A 10,598-nucleotide genomic window follows, 5' to 3' on the forward strand; every position below is an offset into this window, starting at 1 on the left:
TGTGTTAGGGACACAAGCGGGAAAATACTTGAAAACTAAGGGGAGATGTTATACCTTAGACAGGAGGGCCAAGATGCGTTCTAGTTTGAACGTCTCTATGCCAGGGATGGCGTCCTTTTCCCTCTTGAGAATGGCCCCAAGCATGGACTTGGCATGCTGCTGGACGTCCGGCCACCGAGGGGAGCAATCTGCACCATAATTAAGATTGGGTGAGTGAGCTGTATAGGCGGCACCTATCTGATGCCGGCTGCCCGACGATCCGTCAGATGTCTGCTGAGAGTGTGATTTCACTCGCAGGGGCCAGCCAAGCTTAGGCGGAGTTTCGAAAGGGTTAGCCATACCTTTGAGGACATGTAGGCTATCATCGCCTACAGTGACTGCAGAACCGGCTGCAGTCTTGAGTGGATTACCATCCTTCGGTACCGAATGGGCACCCGACTTAATCCCAGATCAATGCCTAGGCCAAAGCCTTTAGGCTGATGCTTTTCCCCCCGATGCTCAGACAACTTTTTCTAGATGAAGCATCTGGAGCCGTTTGAATGGACGACGCCTTTTGAGATTTGTTAGGGCTGGAGACGTCGTCATCCTTGGTCCTTTTGAGCAGATTTTGGAAGGACCTAGGAGGCTCCCCACCCTATAAATGAAATTTCTCATTAGACATACAACCGGTCGATTTAAGAGTTCTGCAATACAACTGAATTTATCAATATAAACAGCTAATTGCCGGATGCATGGTAGACCTACGCTTGTCAAACATTGTGCTTGATGAGCATCATTTATGGCGCTCAATAGAGTAGCTTTTATTTCCTTTTTCTACATTTTCTTGCTTTATTTTCATATAATTTTTCTAGTTTTCTTTTATTTTCCGTCTTTATAACTCATTTTGGTTTTTCGTTTACATTTATGAGTTCTTCATGATTTTTGTTCTTAATTTGTTACTTAAGTTTAGTTTCAATTCATTTTGCTTTCTCCCTTATTTTTACTTGAATTTTTGTAGGTGAAGTTTCAAAGTTTTATTTGCCGCGCTCTCACGGTTGCGCTCTCATCGATTCTAGATCATGAACATGCAAATATGTGAAGATCAAGGGCTGCCCTCCTCGCGGGCATCATCACGAGAGCACCGTCGATAGGGATGCACGAGAGCGCTAGAAGCAAGACTTCACGCAAGGGACTATGAGCAAGCAAGAGGAGCAGCGCATGCCGCAACACCACAGCAAAGGTGCGCGTGCGCAGGCCCCCCTGTTCATGCGCGCTGACCCATGTGTGCGCGCGCACGGGCTTGTGGTGCGTGCGCACGGCCACCCTTCGAGCCCCTACGCTCGTTTTACTATATATACCCCTTGACTTTTCCTTTTTTAGGGGGATGACGTTTTCACTTGTACTGGAGACTCATTTCCAGATTTAGTAGAGAGAGAAAGTAGAGAGAGAAACTTTGGATTACTTGTTTTGTACTTCAAATTACATCTTTCAACTTAGATTTCATCATCAATCAATGAAAATTAGTGAGAATTTCTTTCTTTGAATTTACTTTTGCTTGATCTTTCCTTTAATTCTTGAATGTTTGATTTGATTGTTGATCTTTGGTTTAAGAATTTGTTGAATTTGATTTTCTTTTTTATTAAGCTTGAAAAGATGATAGTTGTGATTCAATTTGCTTTGTTTTTCAATTCCATTATGTTTTGTGAGTAGATTAGTAGCTAGGGAGAAGGGGAAGCATGCTTGATTGATGATTTTTTCTAGTTGATGATTCTTGGTTGATTGAATTGTTGTAATTAAATTAGTTGACATAGTTGTGCATGTGATTAATTTGATTAGGAGTGATCAACCTAGCTGATTAATCTAGATTGCATAGCAAATTTCAATGACATGAACCCTTGATTTGAGAATTGCTTTAATTAGTTGAATTTGATTGTGATTTTCCTTGTTAGTCATTCGTAGTGAACCCTAGCTTGACTTATAGGAGATAGGTCTTGAATTCGATTAATTACAACTATTGTTTATCCTTTGCAACATTTGAATCAATTGAATTATTCATCGATTGGCATGATCATTGAGCTTGCATGTGGAAACTTAATCCCTAGTGTTTAGCATATTGATTTTCTTGATTTGATTAGTTGATTGAAACCTTAGTCACAACTCAATTCACCTCTCATTCTTCGAAGTAGCTTGATCATAGGCTATAGTATTCTCCCTCTCGTTCCTCGTGGTTCGACTCGGACTTGTCCTATACTAGGAATAAGTTTGACTTTCTTAATTGTTTGATTGGTGGTTCTTTAGATTTCAACAACCTAGATTACCACACATCAAAATGGCGCCATTGCCGGGGAATGATATTGGTGCTTTTCTAAAGTTGTTGAGTCTACTTAATTTTTAATTGGAAAATACAAAAAGATTTTTCTCTTTTTAGCTACATTTGTAGCCGTGCTACTAATTGTTTCTTTAGAGAATGTATGCGTAGAGCACGTGGTCGTTCACTAATGCCACTTAATCCGGAAATTGAGAAGACAATTACTAGGATAAGAGTTGCTTGACATTCTTTGAGTTCTAGCCCTCCAAGTGAAGAGGAAGCACAACAAGAAGAACAAGCAAGGATGGGAGAAAATCCAAGGGTGGCGTTGAAGGAATTGGGGATTCCGGGTGCATATAGGTTTGAAAGTGGGATTGCTTGACAAGGGAATAATCGCGTCGTCAAACGACTACACCTAGATCAAATACAATTTATACAACCTAAACAAACCCAATACGAGTATAAGGCAAGCATAGGGGTCGAACCACAAAGAACGGATAAACACCACCAAATGTTATCGACAATTAAGCTAGTCCGGAATAGGAGATAAATAAACTAAAGTCTAAATATGCTAAAACAAGAAATAAAACATTAAGGGAAATGGTTTAGGAATAGCATTCACTTGAACATAAACAAAGGCATAGAAATTGAATTAATTATGAACTAAACATGCTCAAATATCGAAATAAAGGATCCAATCTAGCCGCCTTCCGGGGTCAATTGGCTTCTCCTAACATAGCCTCTATGCTTCCACATTAGAACCATATACTAGGAGGTACTATTAAATAACAATCGATAATAATGAACCTTAGCTAAGTCAACTTCCGTTCCTTGTTAGCAAAGATTCACCTTTAATCAACCAACAATGTGCACTTGCAAGAAGATTGAAGAATATCAAGCATATAAAGACTTTAATCACAAATAAATCAATTCTAACCTAGAATATGATCAAGATCCAACTACACCACAACCATCCCCTTAATGGGGAAATTACTCACTAATCATGATAACAACAAGATTAATCAACAAATAATCAAGAATCAACATGATTAAGAAGCAATACCAACAACAAAAACAATAGTCAAGAGAAAGCAAATAAAATAGAGGAGAGAGAGTTAGAGATTCTCATTGATTGAAGATGAAAGTCTACAAACAAGATGATCAATCTTCTTCTTCAAAATCCAAGCTCAACAATGGTGAAACCCTCACTTTCTCTCTCTAAACTACTCTAATCCTAAGCTAAACCTAGAGAGAGAATCTCTCCTAAAACAAGGGAAAAAAAATCTAAAATAATGAAGTTCTTCCGTACAAAACAAGCCCCGCAATATATAAAGAATCGCGCAAAAACGCTGAACAGGACCCGCTGTGCGCCCACGCATGGTAGTTGTGCGCCCGCGCGTGCGCCCTCGCAGCGGTCTGTGCGCCCTCGCAGCGGCCTGCGCTCCCTCTCAGCGGCCTGCGCGCCCGCGCAATGTAGCTGCGCGCCCGCGCATTTGTGGGTTGCGCGGCTTGTGCTTGGGTGTGCGCGCCCGTGCTGCTGGATGCGCGCCCGCGCGGTGTGGGTGTGCGCCCGCGCACATGTCGCGCACAGGCCGCGCAAAACTTTCTGCCTCGATTCTGCAATTTCGCCAATTTTGCGCGGGTTCTCACAAGGCTGCGCGCCCGCACATTATTCGCGCCCTTGCACCTTGCTTTCTTCGATTCTTCTCTCATGCTTCCTTGGCTTCTTATTTGCAATCCAAGACTTCAAATACCTAAGCACAAACACCAAGGGAAGCAATAAGGTATAGGGAACGGTGCAAACACGCAATGAAGGCAAGCATTCAACAATATACGCGATTTCATTAAAAATACATCGAGACATGTATGCACGCATTATTTGAACAAAACAACTTCAGATCCCCCTAAGACAAGCTAAAACAAGGCATAAACACTATCCTAGGAGTGACATAAAATGTCACTGATCAAATTCCCCCAAGCTAAACCTTTGCTCGTCCTCGAGCAAAGCTAGAGCAAAAGAGAACAAGACGAAATTATTGGAAGCAAAAGAAACAAAATAGAAACAAGGAGAAAGAATGTACACTAACTCACTAACGTAGGAATCACGGTTGTTTTTAGCTACAACAAGCCCTTAAAACCCCAAAGTCGCCTATGAGGACGAGTGAGGTCTCGTGAGGGTTTCCTAAGAGCTTAACCCACAACTCTTGACAAAAACCAAGGCAAGGCAACAAAAGGAAAAGAAAAAGAAACATGAAAAGAAAGAGCAAAACACAAGTTCATATATGGACAAGAGATAGGGACAAGTACTAGTGAATGCAAACCTTTCTAAATAGACAAATGTATGCACGTTCCAAGATGTCAATGGTTGATTGAAACATAAGACATGCTAAGCATAGAGAACTACTTAGGACTCAATCCACCCTATCCCCAACCAATCAACCCTTAAGCTAGCTTCTCAAGATTCCACGAAGGAACCGGAAAAAGATAAAGAAATGAAAAACTTTGAGAAGGTAATCCCGACGTCTTAACTATGCATACTCTTTCCATAGGTTTGAAGTCTATCTCCCTCCACCGTTCTTTTGACCTAACCCACTAGAGTCTAAGGGTCTTTTTATTGGTTGTAACGTAAGGCTAATGGTTAAGATGGGGTAAAAATTTTAAATTTGGTGATAATTCCTAAGTGAAGCAAAAAGTGCGGCCGACACTCAAAAACAACTCAAGAAGTCTCTAAATATCAAGCAAAAATACCACTACTGCCATTCCCCCAAGCTTATTCAACACAAACACACAATATTCCCCCCAAGCTTGTTCAAAGCATTGTCCTCAATGCTTAAACTAAGGAAGAAAATGAAACCATCTAAAATATTTTTGTTGTTTTTATTTTTATTCTCTTTTTTTTCAATTTTTTTTTTTAACTTTATTCATTGTCCTTGCCTTTTTAACTTTGGACGGCTTTTTCTTGAAACTTCATTTGATTTCCATAAATTTGCATATTTCTTTACAAGCTCAACTCAAACCAAGTCTCAAAATGCATCTTGTTTATGATCAACAACTCTAAACTTCAAACCTCACATGCCAATGCTTCACTAACTAAAAGGTTGGTAAACATAGGTCATTAGGTTTGTAATGTGGTTTAAACAAGAGTGGGAAACATAAGGCTCAAATTGGTTAGCAAGTAGATTTATGCAAAATAGAAAATCAAATTTGTAACAAAACAAAAAGAAAATAAAGAAAAATAAGAAAGGGTGCCCTTTTCCTCCCCTAGAGTGCTTTGGTCACGATCTTGGGAGCTATAAGTCAAAACAAGGATCAAGACATGCATAGCTAAGGATCCAAATGCGCCACACAACAAAGTGATGAAGGATAGAACAATGTTACCTCACACGGGATTATAACTAAGAAAATACCAACTAAGGGTGCCAAATCCACTATAGAGAGCAACACCATCTTACCACATACCACGTGAACTAGGGCTTCATGGATTCCTAAAAAGTTCTTAACCCGGCTAACTTAGCATGTAATATCCTAGAGTCAACCAATGACACTCTCAAACCGTGCACACATTAACCACTTAGGAAGAAAGGCATTCAAGAGTAAACAAATCCAAAAGATATAATGTCCAATTAAGAACAAACAAAACACAATTTTGCTAAACTTGCCTTGAAGTAAACCAAAAATCTTTTAGGATTTTCCAAAAGCATGAAAAACATGGAAATGCATATACTCAAGTGCATGACATATATGAATCAACATCCCACCAAACATGATAGAATACCCTCCCCCAAGCTTGAATGAAACCAAGCTCTCAAATCATAAACGATGAAACCAAGGAGGGGAAAACATGGAAAAATTAATCCAACATTACCAACACATGATCTTCAAGTCACAATAAGTAAGAGAGAGAGGGAAAAGAAGGATATTACCAAATATGGGATAAATGCTAAATCACACAAAAAAAAAACCCGAAATAACCTCATATGAGCCACAATATCTACAAATAAGGCTTGAATTCCACATGATAGGTAAGTTGAGGCACATTTCCTTGATTCTTGATCATCACCAATGCGCAAGAGTATATCAAGTTGTGTACCTAGCAAGGAACACAAACACGTCCATGAGAGAAAATCTAATCTAAAAACAAAAGAAAATGAAAGCAATAAAACACGGGTTACTTCCCGCAAAGGCTTGCTTAACGTCCAAGCAAGACCGCTCTAGGAAATAATAATTCAACGCACGCAAGAGCTTGTCAAATGCACTACTACACATTTCATGGGGGTGTAAATAGGCAAATGACGGAATAAGAACGTGCAATAAAATCATTGCACGTAAGTGAAGAGGGAGATACCAAAAGAAAGAAGAAGAAGGATCGAAAGGAAACTCAAGAAAGTAAGAAGTAGAAGAAGGAAAAGAAGAATGGAAAGAAAAGGAAAAAGGCAAATCCTCATCACAAATTTTTTTGTTGGCAAAATTCCTCTTATCCTCAACAATGATGGAAGGAGGGACATGAAAATCATCCATAGAGGGCAGCTCCCCAATAGGCTCTTTGAGATAGGAAGGGAGAGAAATAGGGTAAGGAAGGATGTGGTCAAACCTTAGAGAAAAAGGGGTATGAGAAACGGGAAAAGGGGTAGCTACTCCCTCACCACAAGGCCTCACATCGCCAATGAGGGCATGAAAATCAATCATAAAGTCCTCAAACGAAGGGCACTCACGATCTACACCTCCCTCAAGCTCAAAAACTCCAAGGGAATCAACCTTATCCTCCTTTTCACCACAATAGACAACCTTTCCTTCAACTATCTCAAAACCCAAGGTCCCAAAATCGTGCATGAATGGAGGTAGATTCATCTTAAACTCATCTAAGTCCCAAGAAGCTTTCTCGATGAAATCATCCAATAATCTATAAGTCCTCATATGACTCTCGAAAAATATGTGGGACATTACCTCAAAAGAGTCTATATACTCGTAGATTGAAGGGTCACAAACATACACTTGAGACTCATCAAGATGGGAAAGAGGATTAGGATTTTCTAAATCAACACTCTCTTCATTCTCTACTCCTTCACCATCACTCGAATGCTCTCTAATGGGATCCTCACTCATATGGGGAAGAGAAGGAAAAGGAAGGGCATTTTCTTGAGAGTTGGCTAATTGGAGAATTTGGCTCTCAAGCATCTTCATTCTAGCTTCCACCTCCCTATTCTCAACTTCCCTCATCTCGTTATACCTCTCCATCATCTCCATTATCTTCATTATCTTCTCTTCCTTCAAATTTTCCATAGAATTACCCTCATAAAAGGATTCATTAGAAGCATAAGGGAAATCATTTGGAGCCATGTAAGAACAAGAAGATGAGGAGGGAGGATCATTCACATTATATACATGAGCATCATCACATTGGGGAAAGGGGGCATAATCAAGCAAATGAGATTCATTATCAACAATACGAGAAAAAGAGTTGAAATCACTTGTACTAGGTTCACATATAGGATCACAAGACAAATCATGGGGATTCATGCCACCAATAAAACTATTATCACATTGAGAATCAAAATTAGCAACATTACATGCCCTATTGCGTACATCCTTAGCGAACCGTACAAAAAAGCTCCAAGCACTATGAACCGTTAATGCTTGAAATTCACCATTAAACCTACTTTCAACTTCATATCTCGTTTTTTCATTCATGCCATAATAACAAATCTCACAAGCTTCACAAGGATTACAACCATTATAGTTCAAAAACTCTACAAGTCTATGGAAATAGACATAAAAAGGCTCACCATCATATTGAGGAAAAGAAAAACGTGCCATTTTTCAACAACAAAAACAAAACAAAGAGAACAAAAATAAATCAAAGGAAAAATATATACAATGGACTAGTCTCAATAAGATAACACAACGGTAATGGAAGCCGTTCCCCGGCAACGGCGCCAATTTGACAAGGGAATAATCGCGTCGTCAAACGACTACACCTAGATCAAATACAATTTATACAACCTAAACAAACCCAATACGAGTATAAGGCAAGCATAGGGGTCGAACCACAAAGAACGGATAAACACCACCAAATGTTATCGACAATTAAGCTAGTCCGGAATAGGAGATAAATAAACTAAAGTCTAAATATGCTAAAACAAGAAATAAAACATTAAGGGAAATGGTTTAGGAATAGCATTCACTTGAACATAAACAAAGGCATAGAAATTGAATTAATTATGAACTAAACATGCTCAAATATCGAAATAAAGGATCCAATCTAGCCGCCTTTCGGGGTCAATTGGCTTCTCCTAACATAGCCTCTATGCTTCCACATTAGAACCATATACTAGGAGGTACTATTAAATAACAATCGATAATAATGAACCTTAGCTAAGTCAACTTTCGTTCCTTGTTAGCAAAGATTCACCTTTAATCAACCAACAATGTGCACTTGCAAGAAGATTGAAGAATATCAAGCATATAAAGACTTTAATCACAAATAAATCAATTCTAACCTAGAACATGCTCAAGATCCAACTACACCACAACCATCCCCTTAATGGGGAAATTACTCACTAATCATGATAACAACAAGATTAATCAACAAATAATCAAGAATCAACATGATTAACAAGCAATACCAACAACAAAAACAATAGTCAAGAGAAAGCAAATAAAATAGAGGAGAGAGAGTTAGAGATTCTCATTGATTGAAGATGAAAGTCTACAAACAAGATGATCAATCTTCTTCTTCAAAATCCAAGCTCAACAATGGTGAAACCCTCACTTTCTCTCTCTAAACTACTCTAATCCTAAGCTAAACCTAGAGAGAGAATCTCTCCTAAAACAAGGGAAAAAAAAATATAAAAGAATGAAGTTCTTCCGTACAAAACAAGCCCCGCAATATATAAAGAATCGCGCAAAAACGCTGAATAGGACCCGCTGTGCGCCCGCGCAAGGATCTGTGCGCCCGCGCATGGTAGTTGTGCGCCCGCGCGTGCGCCCTCGCAGCGGTCTGTGCACCCTCGCAGCGGCCTGCGCTCCCTCTCAGCGGCCTGCGCGCCCGCGCAATATAGCTGCGCGCCCGCGCATTTGTGGGTTGCGCGGCTTGTGCTTGGGTGTGCGTGCCTGTGCTGCTGAATGCGCGCCCGCGCACCGTAGCTGCGCGCCCGCGCGGTGTGGGTGTGCGCCCGCGCACATGTCGCGCACAGGCCGCGCAAAACTTTCTGCCTCGATTCTGCAATTTCGCCAATTTTGCGCGGGTTCTCACAGGGCTGCGCGCCCGCACATTATTCGCGCCCTTGCACCTTGCTTTCTTCGATTCTTCTCTCATGCTTCCTTGGCTTCTTATTTGCAATCCAAGATTTCAAATACCTAAGCACAAACACCAAGGGAAGCAATAAGGTATAGGGAACGGTGCAAACACGCAATGAAGGCAAGCATTCAACAATATACGCGATTTCATTAAAAATACATCGAGACATGTATGCACACATTATTTGAACAAAACAACTGCAGAACACCCTAAGACAAGCTAAAACAAGGCATAAACACTATCCTAAGAGTGACATAATATGTCACTCATCATTGCTCCACCTACAACACCGGCAAATGACTTCAAAATAAGGCCGGCAATGATCACTTCGATAGAGTGGCGACAATTTAGTGGGGCTAAACATGAAAGCCCACTAAACCATCTCAAAGAGTTTGAAAAATATTACAACACTATCAAAGTGAATGGAATTTCCCAAGAATTCATCCGCCTCAAGCTTTTTCCCTTTTCTCTCATAGGGCGTGCCTTGGAATGGTTAGACAAGGAAGTCAAACCCAATTCTCTAAGGACATGGGACAAAGTGACCAAGGAATTTCCATCCCGTTTCTACCCATAAAAGAAAACGGCGGAGGCTAGAGCTTTTATTCAAGGTTTCAAGCAAAAGTCTAGTGAAAGCTTCTACGAAGCATGGGAGAGATACAAGAAGTATCAAAAAGAATGTCCTCATTACAGAATTCCTACTTACCAAATTATTCAAATCTTCTATGGTGGCCTAAGTCCTCAAAGAAAGTCGTGTCTTGATGGAGGAGCCAAAGGTCCCATTATGAATAAAACGGAGGAGGAAGTGGTAGACACAATTGAAGACGTTGTGAGGTACTATAGGGATTGTCAAGATGGTGAAAGGGAGTCAACTAGCAAGAGTATTTCTTCGGTGTACTCGGTTGATCATCTTAATTCCATAAACAACTTGTCCTCACAAATGACAAACTTGGGGAAGGAAATGTCCGATATCAAGGCAAAGTTGGAAAGTGCTACCTCCCAAGTTTCGAATCTTCC

The 10,598-nt window shown here is 40.2% G+C and overlaps 1 non-coding gene across 1 annotated transcript; it reads right to left on the bottom strand.

The window, feature by feature from the left end:
• Nucleotides 1-10,171: 10,171 nt before the first annotated feature.
• Nucleotides 10,172-10,277, bottom strand: LOC145569561 (small nucleolar RNA R71). The gene has a single exon (XR_014096155.1). It is a non-coding gene; the product is annotated as a small nucleolar RNA R71 (small nucleolar RNA).
• Nucleotides 10,278-10,598: the final 321 nt, after the last annotated feature.

This window comes from Chenopodium album, chromosome 11 (assembly GCF_948465745.1).
Source record: "Chenopodium album chromosome 11, dcCheAlbu1.1, whole genome shotgun sequence".
Lineage (NCBI taxonomy): Eukaryota > Viridiplantae > Streptophyta > Magnoliopsida > Caryophyllales > Amaranthaceae > Chenopodium > Chenopodium album.